The following is a 15,939-nucleotide window of genomic DNA, read 5'->3' on the forward strand; positions in this document are numbered from 1 at the left end:
ATTTACAAACACTTAACATGCTCTTAGTCCCAAAACTCATATGGGAAGCATTTCAAGATACTTAATCATGCTCTCTGGTCCCCAAAACTCAAATGGGAAGCATCTTTAAGACCTTATATTTTACTTCTAAAAAAATATATATGTGAAATCGGATATAGCCATAGTAATGGAAACAATATACATATCAATCGAAGGCTATTTATATTGCAGGTAAGAGAACTTACATCCTCTTGCTAATTCACTAAATATACCACTAGAGGGCTTTTTTTTTAGATGAAGATCTTCTGTAACGCCCGCCCTTACATAGGGCCCATGACGGACGCTACAGTTTTTTTCTTTTTCATTCATTCATAAAAGACCACATACGAAAATCCATAAAACTTCGCAGCGGAAACTCAAACATATTTTCATGGTAAGGAATTCATATGTGATTTACAAATGAAACTAAAGGTGCATATATTGTCTAGATATTAAGTTCAATCATAGCATGTCATTCTTAAATCAAACATTTAGACTCTTAAACATGCAAGTATAAAATTCATATTCAATGTTTTGCCAGGAACTCTGCCAAGTCACCACCACACACATCTTTATTAGCCCTTTCCTGCTGCTTCCCTTTGCTTAGTGACTTCTATTTGGATCTGCAACATAAGTAAGAAAACTATAAGCACAAGGCTTAGTAAGCTCCTTTCCTACTCACAAAATCCGTACGTCACATATTACATAACATGCAATAAAACATAAGCATGGAAACATTTTAACATGTCATTAAGCACATATACATTTTTTTCACCTTAGCATTCAAATCATATGCATACAAAATGATGAAAATGCCTTTGAAAACTTATTATCATAATAGATAAACATAATCATCAACATTGTTTGGGATCCTCGGCTTGGTACCAAAGCGCGCTCCCTAATAGCAACTGGGGTAGAGAGCCACCAGTCCTATGAGGTTAAAGACCTTCGTCTTACCAGGCCCAAGACCTTGGAATTGGTCACCTGAATTTGTTTAACGACAACCTTAGAAGTCGGGTACCAGCCATGCATTTAAAGTAACATAATGATGTACATGCTTCCATTTCATTTTTATCATGAATGTTCCTTTCATTTCTTTATAAGACCTTGGTCTTTATCATAGCTTAATGAACATTCATGCATCTTTTCCTTTTATATAGCATGTTACATCGTCATAATCTCATTATTAAGCCTTGGCATGAGATAACACATAACATCAACATGGTTAACATCATCGAAACCCTTATTCAACCAGAACCCTAATTCTCATAAGGTTGGCCAACTTAATGGTTTCCTTTACAATGTAACCTAACACATCTCATTTAACATCTACCCATGTTTAGCTACAACTAACCATGGTTAATCATACTTGGAACCCTAACCCAGCTAAACCCTAATATCCTAGGGTTAGCCGAATCCTTATAGGGTTTCTTAGGCTCTTAGCTTAAATCATAAGCCTTCATACATCATATCATCATGATACATCATTAACTAGGTTTGCAACTATGGTTGAGTTTAAAACCCAACTCTTCCTTAGTTACCATAGTGTGGCCGAAATCTAACTATAGGCAAACCTAGGTTAAAGTTTAACCACATGAACTTTAATCATCATAACTCATGACTTGCAACCCTAGTTAGGTACATAGCATGAATTAAAAACCTTAACTCCATTCTTGGCCGAAACTTGAAGGGCATGTGACCATAGATTAAACTAGTCAAGTGATCCCTAGAACATGGTTAACCATCACATCTCATAACATATGCTTCCTTTGTTTTGTTAGAGCACTACTTGTAACCCTAACTTCTTACTTGGCCGAACCTTAACATCATGAAGCCTTAGGTTCAATCCATATGGAAGCTAATTCATTTGATGGCTCCATTATCTATCATACTTGCATAAAACATAACTTTAAAACCCTAGATTAGAACATGGCCGAAATATGAAAGCAAGGAAATCATGGTTTATGTTTAACCATATAACCTCTAATTCCTCATACAAGTTCTTTAAACATTTATTAAGCCATAGCTAGGTTTTAAAGTCATCACCTAAGTCCATAACCTATGATGGCCGAATCATTCAAATTAGGGCTTCCTCACCTTCATGAAAACCCTAGGTTTGGGTTAAACTCATGAAGGCTAATTCATTCTATGGCATCTTCATATATCATTTATAAACATGGTTTGTTTAAAACCTAACTTTAAAACCCTTACCCATCTTAGGGCCGAAACCTATAGGGTGCATGACATGAGTTAGGTTAAACCAACAACCCTAGATTTTAAACACATAAAGGCTACTTCATTTAATGACATTATCATATATCATTGGTAAACAAAGCTTGTTCAAAACATAACTTTAGACCCTTATATCATCATATGGCCGAAACCCTTAACATCATGAAAAACCCTAGGTATATCCACATGAAAAACTAAACCCTCATAAGACATCATCATGTATCTTTTGCAAACATAGCTTGGTCAAAAACATAACTTTGAAACCCTAAACAAGCCATTTATTAGGTTTAAGAACATCACCTAATCCTTGTTTTCATGCCTTGGCCGAAACATATAAATCATGGAGTCCTAGGTTAGGTTTAATCACATGGGTGCCTAACTCATCATAGAACATCATCATATATCCTTTACACCCATAGTTAGGTTAAAACATAACCTAAATCCATTTTACATGACTTGGCCGAAACTTCAAGAGCATGAAACATGAGTTAGATCTAGTCATATGAACTATAACAACATGATAAGAGATCATTCAACACATATGAAACCTTTAACATAACCTAAAGCCTTTATTTTCATGCTTGGTCGAAAACCCTACATCCATGAAATCCTTGGTTAAATCTAACCACAAATAATCCTAGATCATGATAAGAAATTATCAAGTATCTTGTGAAGCCTTTAGTTGGTTTAAAAACATCACCTAGGCCTTAATCCATGCTTTGGCCGAAACCTTCAACATGGTTTCATCATGGTTTTTCAATAATAACATAAAAACAAACCTAAATTCCATAAGATCAACATTAAGCGATTACGTTGCAGGTGAGGGGAGACTTACATAGGTTCTTGAATCCTTAGACTTTTACCCTACACAAAAAGAAGATGAAACCCTTCCCTTGTGTCTCCTTGGTTCTTCTCCTTGCTCTCCCTAAAGCCTCTTAGCCCTTGCCCTTGATCCCTTGCTTTGAGAGCTTGGTGAAGGAAGAAACCTCCAAGAGGCTCTCGGCCAAGAGAAGAGAATGGGAGAGGGGAAGTGAATTTTTGTGAGGGATGAGGGAAAATGAGGCTTTGGGTGGAGTGGGGAGACTTATATAGAGTGAGTGGAGAGAAGAGTTTCAATCCAAATTTACCACTCCCCCTTTAATTGCTCATTAACCCTTGTAGTGAAAGAGAGCAAGTGTCTCTTTTCCTTGTTAAACCCCTCTTCATGAATCCTTAGGTTTAACTAGCATTTCCCTCTTCCTTTTCATAGGAATTGCTTGCTAGAACTAGTGGCTAACTCATGGGCATCTAGGCTTGCTACTTTGCATGAGGTCCAAGGTTCAATCCTTGGCACCTCCATTTCTTTTTCTTTCTTTTTCTTTTGGCAAAGCCCACACATGAGAGCCCATTTTTCCTTCCTCTTAAGCCCATAAAATTAGGCCCAATATAAAAACATTAACCCATAGACCCATTTAGGACATGCCCTACATTTTGGTCTATTTAAGGTTCTATCCCTTCAATTTAAGGCTTATTTAGCATTTCTATTAAATTTCCTTCATAACTAGCTATTATCCTTATAGTCATGTTCAATATTTAGAAAATATTGAAAGGCTTTTGTGGGGCGTTACATCTTCTACCTGTTCCAAGCCTTTGTGAGAAAACTCCCTTGAAAAACCCTCTCTAGAACACCAAAATAAGGAGCCCTAATTTCGGTGGAGGAAGAAAGATTCGGTGGAGGTGGAAGGAAGAGGAAGATGAAACAAATTTTCCCTTTTATACTAAGGGAGATGAAACAACTCTTCATCTTCTCATACATATATTATATAATATATGTATACTCTTTGTATATCCTAGGCAAGAATCATCCTATGGCACAAGGCTGTTTCACAATTTAAAAGTTCATGGTTTGAATCTTAGCTATAATGAACCATTATATATATATATCTTAAAAAAATTATGGGTGTTACACCATCTAGCTAATGTGGGATTATATCCCAATTTACTCCACCTGGAATACCATAGTGGAATGGTGTATCCGAGAGGAGGAATTGTACTCTATTAGATATGGTACGATCTATGATGAGTCAGACAGATGACTACTTCCTTCTAGGTATTTACTCTAGAGACAGCTATTTTTACACTTAATCGAGTTTCATCAAAAGCCGTTATAACGATACCATATATGATATGGATTGGGAAGAGACACAAGATGTGTTTTTTGAAGATTTGGGGTTGTGAAACTTACGTTCGATGTCAAATCTCAAACAAGCTAGACCCCAAATCAGATAAGTATTATTTTGTAGGATATACCAAGGAAACTAAGAATATTACTTCTACAATCTCACACAAGGCAAAGTGTTTGTTGCTAGAAATGATATTTTTCTTAAAAAAAATTATTTCGGAGTAAAATCCATCTTGAAGAAGTTCAAGATACAGAAAATAGCACTGAGGCCTCGATGAAAATTGAACAGGCATCACAAAGTGTTGTGGATCATGAGTTTGTTGTACAAGAAGTTGTGGAGCAACAACCTATTCAAGTAAACTAACCTGTTCAAGTAAACCAACATTTTCACAAATCTGATAGGATACGTCGTCAGCCTAAGAGATATTCATTTCTCTCGTTTGACCATGACGATGTTATGCTTGTTGAGTTGAACGAGCCTACATCTTATTAGGAAGATGTGATGAGCCCAGATTCTGAGAAATGGCTAGAGGCTATGAAGTCTGAAATGGAATCCATATACACTAACCAAGTATGGACTTTGGTTGATCCACCTAAGGTTATCAAACCTATTGGTGTAAGTGGTCTTTAAGAGAAAGACTGACATGGATGATCTTATGCATACCTATAAAGGACGATTGGTAGCTAAAGGCTTCAAACAAATTCATGGTATTGACTATGATGAAACCTTATCATCAATTGCGATGCTTAAGTCTATTCAAATCATGCTTGCTATTGCAGCTTACCATGATTATGAGATCTGACAAATGAATGTCAAAATTGCATTTCTGAATAGAAACCTACTCGAAGATGTGTATATGACACAACATGTGAGTTTTGTAGACCTAAAGAATGCTGAAAAAGTATATAAGTTGCAAAGGTCCATTTATGGGTTAAAGCAAGCTTCTCGAAGCTGGAATCTTTGATTCGATGGTATGATAAAAAATTTGATGTCATCAAGAATGAAGATGAAACTTGTGTCTACAAGAGTGTTAGTAGAAGCACAGTTATCTTCTTGATCTTGTATGTAGATGACATACTCCTCATTAGAAATGATATCCCTTCACTACAGTCTATGAAGACATGATTGGGGAATTATTTCTCAATGAAGGACATAGGTAAAGCAGCCTACATTCTAGGCATCAAGATGTATAGAGATAGATCTCAGAAATTGCTTGGCCTAACTCATAGTGCATACATTGATAAGATATTATATTACCATGCAGAATTCCAAGAAAGGATTTCTGTCGATGTCACATGGTGTGAGTCTTTCGAAGAGTCAATGTCCCTCTTTTAAGGAGGAGAGAGACGCATGGATCAAATCTCTTATGCATTTGCTATCGGGTCTATCATATACAATATGCTATGTGCTCTCCCCGATGTCTCATATGCATTGAGCATAACGAACAAATACAAATCAGATCCAGGTGAAAGTCACTAGACAGCTGTTGAGAATATTCTTAAGTACTTGTGAAGAATATTTCTTGATATTTGTAGACAATGGGAGCTAATTGTAAAGGGTTATAGTGATGCAAGCTTCCAAACTGATAAGGATGATTTCAGATTGCAATCAGGGTATGTATTTTGTATGAATGGTGGCGCTGTGAGCTGGAAGAGTTTGAAGCAAGACATAGTTACAATTCTACAACATAAGCCAAATATATTGTTGCCTTTGATGCAACAAAAGAGCTTGTTTGGATCTGAAAGTTCGTTGCAGAGTTTAGGGTGGTTCCTAGCATAGCAGACCCAATAGGCCTCTATTGTGACGACAATATAGCTATTCCATTGGCTAAGGAACCTAGCTCTCATCAGCGTTTCAAATACATATTATAGCGCTTCCATTTCATTTGAGAGATCATCGATAGAGGAGATGTGAGAATATGCAGAGTACTGACTGATGCTAACATCACAGATCCTTTGACTAAGGCTTTGGTACAGAGGAAACTTGATGGTCACACTAGGTCACTGGGTAGTAGATACATAGTGATTGACACTAGTGCTAGTGGAAGATTGTTAGTATCTAGAGCCAATTATGTGATGAATGACTAGAGACTTTTGTATCATATTCTATTATTAATAAAGGTAAAGTTTGGTTATTATGTTACTTCATGTTTGTGCCAAATGACTAAATATAATAATGCCCTTGAGTAGTAGGTTCTAATCTACATCATATCAATTAGTTGAATTGATAGTGAGATGATATAGAAAATACTACTCTTAATTAATCCTAGTCAAGCATTAATATTCAAGGACAATATTAATGTCTTGAGACTAGCATGTAGGTCAATTGATCACTTGATCTCACAAGTCATAGATATGTGATATCACATTGACACATGAGTATATATTAGAAAATATATACTGACTTGCTCCGCCATGACAAAGTTTTATGGATCGTTATATGAGTGTCATAAACTTTCTCATGTGACTATTGATATAAATAGTCGTTAGACTTGAAGTCACTACAGTTCCCTACATAAGGAGTTGTGTACTTTAGTATCGTCAAATGTCACCCATAACAGGGTGGAGTATAAAAGCGATCATTGGGTATGCAATGAATTATGCAGAGAGATGTGAGTAATATAGATGAGATCTATCCCTCCCATATGATGACAGTGATATTTGTGGGCCCTTTGTCGAATAGAACTACTAAATGCATAGTCATGCTCAAATAAGTAAATATGAGATATTAAACTCATTTGCTTTAGTGAGTCTATTTGATGATTAAGAAATACAAAGATTGATATCGAGAATGACATGGTCTATGCTTCATTGATCAATCTAGATATCGATGATAGAATGAACATTATAGTAGTCATGGAAAGGTTAGGTCGGATGTAGACTTTCTCGTCATTTGGGTAGCAACGATGTATTGCTAGATGTCGCTCATTGTTTATGTATCTAAAGTAGTTTAGACACATTACCAACGTTACGAGAGCCTATTGGGTCACACACAAAGGACATGATGTTTCAAAGATTGATTGATTTTAGTTTGACTAAAATATGATTCGAATTGGATTAATTGAGTTAGACTCAGGTGAATCCAATTGGATTATGGGATTGAGTTTAATTTGAGTTAGACTCATTTAGACTCAACCAAATTTGAATGAGATATTGATTCATTAAAATGTTTAATGAATTAATAATAGAGAAAGACCAAAGGTTTTCTCTTCATTGGATGAAGAGAAGACGAAAAGCCAACATAAGAAATACGTGCTCTGTTTGAGTTTTAAGTGGCTTTAATGTGGGGAAGCTAAAGAGGCAAAAACCTTCATATTCATGAGATGAACATAGAAGGTTTTTCTTGCATTTTTCAAAGGTGCACAAGGCATTTTGAGCTATCTTCTCTCTCTTGGCTGAACACCTCTTTTCTTCCTCCTCCTTGTGTTAGTTGAATCTTCTTGTGTGACTAGCACCACAAAGGTGATTCTTCTTCGAAGCTTGAGATTATGTTCATGTGGATACGTATAAGGCATAGACGTTTGACTGTGCAAGAGATCTAGCAAATCGAGGACGAGCGGGATAAGCGAAGGACATACTTCAAAGGTATAGATCTATTAGATAGATAAATTGAACTTCATGCGAGTTTTCTTTCGCATGGAGTGCGCATGGATCGCTCGTTGGAATCCTATATTCACTGCTTTGTTGTTTGTTGCATAGGATTCCCTACATGAAGGAAGGTGATAATGGAAGAAGACTGATTTTAAAACAAAGCATGGCCTATATAAATGGTTAGTAATGCCTTTTGGGTTAAATATATTCTACGTGCTTTCTTAGGAAGATTTGTAGTTTGTGTATTTCAATGATATTTTGATTTATAGCAGAAGCTTAGAAGAGCATGCCACACATCTAAGGTCAATTTTGAGTGTGTTGATAGAAAAGAAGCTTTTTGCTAACCTTAACAAATGCACCTTTTATACGAATAGAGTTGTGTTTCTTGGTTTTGTTGTTAGTGCTAAAGGTGTTGAGATGGATGAGAAAAAGGTGAAAGCAATCCAAAAGTGACCAACACCGACAACAATCAACCAAGTGAGGAGTTTCCATGGCTTGGCCAACATCTATAGACGGTTTGTTTGTGATTTTAACAATATTGCATATCCATTTACTAAAGTCATCAAGAAAAATGAGCCATTCAAGTGGGGAGACGAGCACGAGAGAGCATTCAACACTTTGAAAGAAAAGCTAAGTTTTACTCATTAATCCTACCAGCTTTTTCTAAAACATTTGAAATCGAATGTGAAGATTCTGGTGTTGGAATAGGTGTTATGCTTATGCAGGAAATGATTCCCATTGCTTACTTCAGTGAGAAGTTGAGTGGAGTGACTCTCAACTATCCTATATATGACAAGGAGATGTACGTGTTGGTGAGGGCATTGGAGACATGGCAGCATTACCTAAGGCCGAAAGAATTCATGATTCATACAAATCATCAGTCTCTAAAGAATTTGAAGAGCCAAGAAAATTCAAATTCGCTCGACGAGAGGCTAAAATTAGGGAGGATCTGCTAAAGAGTGGGGGCAAATTAACAAGCCAAAGTTGAACCGGGGAACAATTGATGGATAGAACCCCCTCTATTACTTGGTGGGGTTGTTGGAGATGGCACAAAGCCCACCAACAATCCTGATAGAACCCCGAAACAATCGATGGATTGAACCCCTAGAACTAGAAGACAAGAGTTTGAGCCTTGACCCGTGACCAAGAGATGGAACGAACCAAGGACTATGGAGAAAAAAATATCATACTGCAAGGGTGGTAAGTTTATGAGGTTTGAACGTCACGAGACTGACTTGATAAGTTCAGAAATTCTTTGAAGATCTAAGAGATCACACAAATAAGAGCTTCGCCCAAAAGTTGTTCTTTCCATAAACATGTTCCCTCCCTTATATAGTGGAAAGAAGTAATTAAGATTACAAAGCATTCATAATAGTCATTAAGAGTAATGCATGCATGCAAGTAATTAAGAATACAAATACATGCATGCAAGCATTTAAGAGTCTATATGCATGCATGCAATTAAACAATTTAGCAACTCAAATCAAACAAGTTCTCATACTCATTTATTGTAAGAATAAGTACTCATTCCATCATGCAAGATAAGTTATCAATGGATAAGTCCAATCACATGGATGAACCCTTGGTCAATACTTGGACTTATCTTGATCTCTTCTTTCTCATAATTAGCAAAATATTCTTCTATTAGTCCATTTAGTGCTTCCTTTAAACTCTTTGCCTGAAGTCTTGTAACTGGATGATGGAGCCAAACAAAGTGAACAAGTTGCCCAACAAGCTAATATGGATTATGCTCAATCCACTTTAGATATTGTTGATGATCCATTATGCATCAATGGAGGCTCAATTACAAGGGCTAAGGCTAAGAAGAAGAAGGAAGCATTTAATGTGCTAATTGAATATGTAAAGGTCAAAGTTACAATTAAAGAAGGTTTGACCAAGAGCAAGTCATGCGGCTTAGTCAATCTAATTCAAGCCTTGGATGGGTTTAAGTAGTCACTAAGTCTCATGTTATGCAATAGGGATATGTAGGCTCAATTTTTATCTTTATTTGGATTGTAATGATGCCATAAGCTTAAAATGGCTAAGTAGTCTACATAGGTCTTCATTAAATGGACATTCTGCCTTTAAGGGTTTTTAGATCACCCTATAGCTATAAATAAAGAGGGTAACAGCCACACATATTTTCAATCTAAAGCATGATGAGACTCTCACTTGTTAGTTCATCATTGAATTAGAACTTATCAAGGCATCCCCTTGTGGCGTTTAAAGACTTATCAACCTCCATACCAAAGTTGTGGCGTCTTCCCTCTTCCTTTATATCAAGGTTCGGTGTTCCTAAGTATTGGGTAGATGTTCTTTTCATCCTTCTTATCGATTTAGACTTTTCTTTTTTCTTTCTTCAATTCATTGTGGGTTCTTAAGATTTTTCTCTCATGGATTCACATCAGTTGGTATTAGAGCTTTGCTCTTTCTAAATCGATTTGGTTATTCTTTTCTTTTTGTGCTTGAATCTTTATCTATTTTGTTCATCATTTGATACTTATTATTATCATTTCTTTCAATCTTTGTAAGTCTTATTTACTTGTTGCTATAAAAAAAGAGAAAAAAAATTTATCTTTGGCTAAAAAAAGAGAAAAATTTTATTTTTGGCTGAAAAAAGAGAAAAAAATTTATTTTCGGTCAAAAAATGAGAAAAAAAGAAAAGAAAGGAGGCTAAAATTTTGAAAACAAGAAAAAAAAAGTATAAGAAAAGAAGCAACAAAAGGTGGGTGTAGAAAACTTGTGATGTGAACCTAAAGAGAAAAATCTCAAGAACTCACAACGAATTGAAGAAAGAAAGAAAGAAAGTCTAAATCGATAAGAAAGATGAATAGAACCTCAACCCGATACTTAAGAAAGTCGAACCTTGGTATAGATGAAAAGGGAAGATGGCACAACCTTGGGATGGAGGTTGATAAGTCTTTGAATGCCACAAGGGCATGCCTTGATAAGTTCTAGTTTAATGAAGAACCAACAAGTGAGAGCCTCACCATGCTTTAGATTGAAAATATGTCAAAGATACATGTGTGGTCGTTACCTCCTTTATTTATAGCTATAAGGTGACCTAAAAACCCTAAAAGGCCAAAAGAAAGCTCATTTAGTAAAGACCTATGTAAACTACTTAGCCATTTTAAGCTTATGGCATCATTACAACCCAAATAAAGCTAGAAATTGAGCCTACATATCTCTACTACATAAACATGAGACTAAGTGGCTACGTAAGTCCATCCAAGGCTTGAATTAAGTTGATTAAGCCGCATGACTTGCTCTTGGTCAAACCTTCTTCAATTGTAACTTTGGCCTTCACATATTCAATTAGCACATTAAGTGCTTCCTTCATCTTCTGAGCCTTAGCTCTTGTAATTGGGCCTCCATTGATGCATAATGGATCATCAACAACATCTAGAGTGGGTTGAGTATGATCCATATTAGCTTGTTGGGCAACTTGTTCACTTGGTTTGACTCCATCACTTTGTTATTTCTATACTTGCAATTTTTATGCCATTTATCTTCCAATTCTACATTTCTTTCAAGTTTTATCTGGATTTAATTCTTGCAACTTCTTAGATTAAATTCTAGCAAATTTCGTTTCAACTTTTATTTCAAGTATCTTTATCTTTCAATTTCACATTTCTTTCAAATTTTGTCTAAATTTAATTCTGACACTTGCCTATATTAAGTTCAGGTAAATTTTCTTTCAACACTTATTTCAAGTATCCTTCAATTCAGCATTCTCATAAGTTTTGCTAGATTGAATTCTAGCACCTGCTTAGATTAAGTTATGAAAAATTTTCTTTTAGCTTTTTTTTTTAAGTATCTTATCTTTTAATTCTGCATTTTAATAAGTTTTGCCTATATTCAATTCTGATAAATTTTTTTTCGGCACTTAATTCAGTTTTTCAATTCTGCAATTTGCATTCTTCTTCAATTCCTATCTTTTATCCTAATTTTCTTAAAAATTTTCAATTGGTCAAAGAACACTTATAGGGAATTGACTCAATTCTAAGTTCTTTAAAGAGCTAATATTAGTGAGTTGAGTAATTGAGTGACAACAACTTACTTTAATGGCGACAAGTGGAGAGGAAGCAAGACCTAGAGAAACTCTTGAACAATGTACCTTGAGACAACACTTGGAACACATGAAAGTCAGATTCAGTCAGATCCTCGACAGATTAGAGAGGCAAGATGCTATAATTACTGGACTACAAAATAGACAAATTGGTAGGTTTATACATGAAGTGCAAGACAATATAACCTTGATGACAATGATGATGATGACATTTCTAAGGACATTGATGATAAAGCTTTTAGTGGCAGATCTGGTCATGTTAGAATTGGTGGTAGAAGAGGAAGGACAAATGATTATGTTGATAAAAACTTGAGCAATATCAAGATGAAGATTCCTTCATTTCATGGCAAAAGTAATCTAGACGTATATTTAGAATGGGAAAAAAAATAGAATTAGTGTTTGATTGGCATAACTACTTTAAAGAAAAGAAAACTTACTGCTGTTGAGTTTATTGATTATGCTATTATTTGGCGGGATCAAATTATTCTAAGCAGGAGAAGAAACAAAGAGAGACCCGTTAACATATGGGAGGAGATGAAATCTATAATGAGAAAGAGGTTCATTCCCTCACATTACTATTGAGATTTGTACCAGCGATTACAAAGTCTAACACTTAAACGGGAGAGGGCCGATAAAAGGGAGGGTTCGACCTAAAGGGGGTGTACTGGATTGTGTATCTTCTGATAACTCATCAAGTTTCTATTGCAGCTTTTCTTCCATTTCCTTAGTGTCAGCTCACCCTTTCTGGTGACCACAGATAGAGAGGGCTAAAGGCTATTAGTCGGTTATTTTCCTCTAAAGGTGTGCACCACTTGGTAGTGCATTTCTGCCTTTCCTTACAGTTCAGAATGAAGAGGGTGCCGAGGTAGATACAATCTCCTTTTGAATCCAGAATTTAGTCGTATAATAGATCTTTTTTTCCAAAGGACCGATCTATTAAATATTAAATTAAGTACTTCGGAAACCATTTGCCTTTGCATTCCTTTCACTATCCTACCTTTCTCAATCAACAAGGTTCCAAGATTGTGGAGGAATTTCACAAAGAGATGGAGATTGCCATGACTCGAGCCAATGTGGAGGAGGATTGAGAAACAACCATTGCACGATTTTTACAAGGCTTGAATCAAAAAATTGAAAATGTAGTGGAGTTGAAACATTATGTGAAGCTTGAAGATATGGTGCATATGCCCATGAAAGTTGAAAGGCAACTCAAAAGGAAAGGTTCAATCAAGCATGGGCAAAGTCATAATTCATTCATTTGGAAATCAACCTGGAATAAAAAAGATGATAAAGTTGCATCAAAGAGTAAGACTGAGTTTTTGAAGAATAAAGATGTTAGTTGTCCATTGGTCAAAGGTAAAGAACCTATCCAATCTTCAAGAAATAGAGATATTAAATGCTTTAAGTGCTTGGGAAGAGGATATATTACATCACAATGTCCAAACAAAATAATTATGATTTTGAAAGAAAATGGTGATATTGAAACTGAGAGTGAGTCTGAAGATGATAGTGCCTTGTGTTAGATTTAAGAGGTGTCCTAAGGCAAATCACCTTACGATTATCCTATTTATTGGATAAATAACAATTCACTATTTGAGCGCACATTTTCTATGTGTTTGATTGAATCTTAACTCATTTACTGAATGTCCGCAATACGATTTATAACATGAGAGAATTTGTGATTGTATCACAACTAGTAAGCATCTCTACATATGTAATTATGAATTATTAAAATTATCCATAGTCGAGGAATTAATGAGCACAGACGTCATCAATTCTGTCGAGACTAGCACGTTTTAAACTCCTTTGTTAACCAAGCAGCTGATCTCGTTGGCTGGAGATATTGAATGTTGAGACTTAAACGTGGATGTTGGTTAAAGATAACCAATTCATTGGAGTGACCTGCCTTGAGACTTCATATGATTTTATACATATGTCAACGAAAATTTCAGTATAGCTTAAGTGCAAGTTTCCTTTGACTTGCAATATTCAAGTCACCTTGGTCATGGAAGCTTATACTTTGATATCTTAAGCAAACATCTCCGAGGAGGTGTGAACTCGAAATGATTGGGTAGTCGAAGTGCTCGAAGGTGTTTGAATAGCCCACATAGGATTTATCACTTCTTGAAAATGAGACATATACCCTACGACCACTTGTTAGGATTGTTACTGAAATCTTTGGTCAAACCATTACATGTCAAGAGTATGACACTCTTGGATGTACAAGAAACTTCAATCCACAAAACAAGAAAGCTAAGATAGAATAGTAGTCAAGAATGATAATCCAAGATTAATAGAAATAAGGGCAAGCATGGTATCAACATGAGTAAGGTAAGAAGTATCCAAATAACAGTAAGGAATAGAATCTAGGTATCAACTACGATAACTACAACAGAATCATGCACTGGAAAAGACAGAACTGTATTGACCAAATACAGTAAATTACCCACCTGATAAATCGCAGTCAAATCCTAGAACCCCAGAAATATCCTCGCATAGTATCGAAGTCCACGAATCGCTCAGGGTCCTGCAACCATAATAAGAACCTTCCTAAATACCATGATATATCCAAGAACCCTAATCAATTAATCTAATCTAACCATTAGGTTGCTATTAACACGATTTAATCAAACTAATTAATTAGCTGTATTAGACAAATTAATACAACTAATTTCGTATTTAATCAACTAGTCCCAACATTTCAAACCAAAACCAACAGATCCAATCTAATTGGATTTGACCTAGCTCCTAATAGAAACTAACTGATTCAATTAAATTAACACCTGTTAATTTGGTTCATGTCAAGGACCAATTAAGATTCAATAACACTACCAAACTAATTAACCTAACTAACCTAATACATAACTCTAACAAATAAATCCTAACCTAAGCAAGTCAAACCTATCTCTAATTATTTCAACAACAATTCAATTATTTAAAACAAGCATCAGACAATAGTCTAATGCTAACCAGCACCTAATCTAAATCCAGCAGGCTTATAATCAGAATCCATTACTAATCACGAATAATCAATAGGAAGCTTACCTCAATAGATCTATCATCCTTTGCCTTGGAATCTAGCTCCGATTCTTGATAACTCTTGCTGCCAAAACCTAATCAACAAATCTGAATGATCCCGTAACAGAACAAACAGTTGAACAACTTTGATTTCTTGCCCCAATTCAGCTTTGATTCCTAGCCTTACTCTAGATTTCTTTGGCCGAAACCTTATCTCCACTTGATCAAGCTGCTGCCAACCAATATCAGCCGAAACCCAAGAAATCTAAGAATCCAGGAATTCCACAAAACCAAAAGATCCAAGAATTTCAAACCTACCTCTGATCAATCAACCCAATCCTCCCCTATTTGTTGCTTGCCGCCGCTCTTGAAGCAAACGCGAAGGTAGAGGACGATCTTTGCAGGGTGAAGAGAATGGATTGAACCGAAGCCTTGGACGATCGAACTCACAAAGCCTCCATTGCTCGATCTTGAAGAAGAGGGAGCAATCTTCTCGTTCTCGCTACTAGATCCCAAGTTCAAAGGAAACGCCCCCTTGCAGCTGGTACTAACAGAAGATAGGGAATGGAGAGGAAACAGAAGGATCACGAGAAAGAAGAAGGGAAGGGCAGCATCCGGCGTGGAGAAGGGATTGCAGAAGAGAAAGGTTAAGGGCGATTTCCGACGAAGAAAGGGAAGAAGGCTTCGGTGATCGCGGCTGGAGAAGCTTCAGGCGGAGGAAATCGCGAGATCGCGATGGGGAAGGCTTCGGGCGGAGAAAACGTTGATTCCCAACTGGGTTTAACGGGTTAACCCATATCCAATAACCCTATAACTCCTTTAACCTATAATGGCTTTAATTGGGCTATGG

The 15,939-nt window shown here is 36.1% G+C and overlaps 1 long non-coding RNA gene across 1 annotated transcript; it reads right to left on the reverse strand.

The window, feature by feature from the left end:
* Window positions 1–471: 471 nt before the first annotated feature.
* LOC141814225 (uncharacterized) lies at window positions 472–15,590 on the reverse strand. Its single transcript, XR_012600465.1, has 4 exons — window positions 15,408–15,590; window positions 15,117–15,318; window positions 14,522–14,598; window positions 472–641 (listed from the first exon to the last, which is right to left on the reverse strand). It is a non-coding gene; the product is annotated as an uncharacterized LOC141814225 (long non-coding RNA).
* Window positions 15,591–15,939: the final 349 nt, after the last annotated feature.

This window comes from Curcuma longa, chromosome 21, assembly GCF_044706935.1.
Source record: "Curcuma longa cultivar G26 ecotype Majalengka, Jawa Barat chromosome 21, ITB_CL_G26_1.1, whole genome shotgun sequence".
NCBI classification, from domain to species: Eukaryota; Viridiplantae; Streptophyta; class Magnoliopsida; order Zingiberales; family Zingiberaceae; genus Curcuma; species Curcuma longa.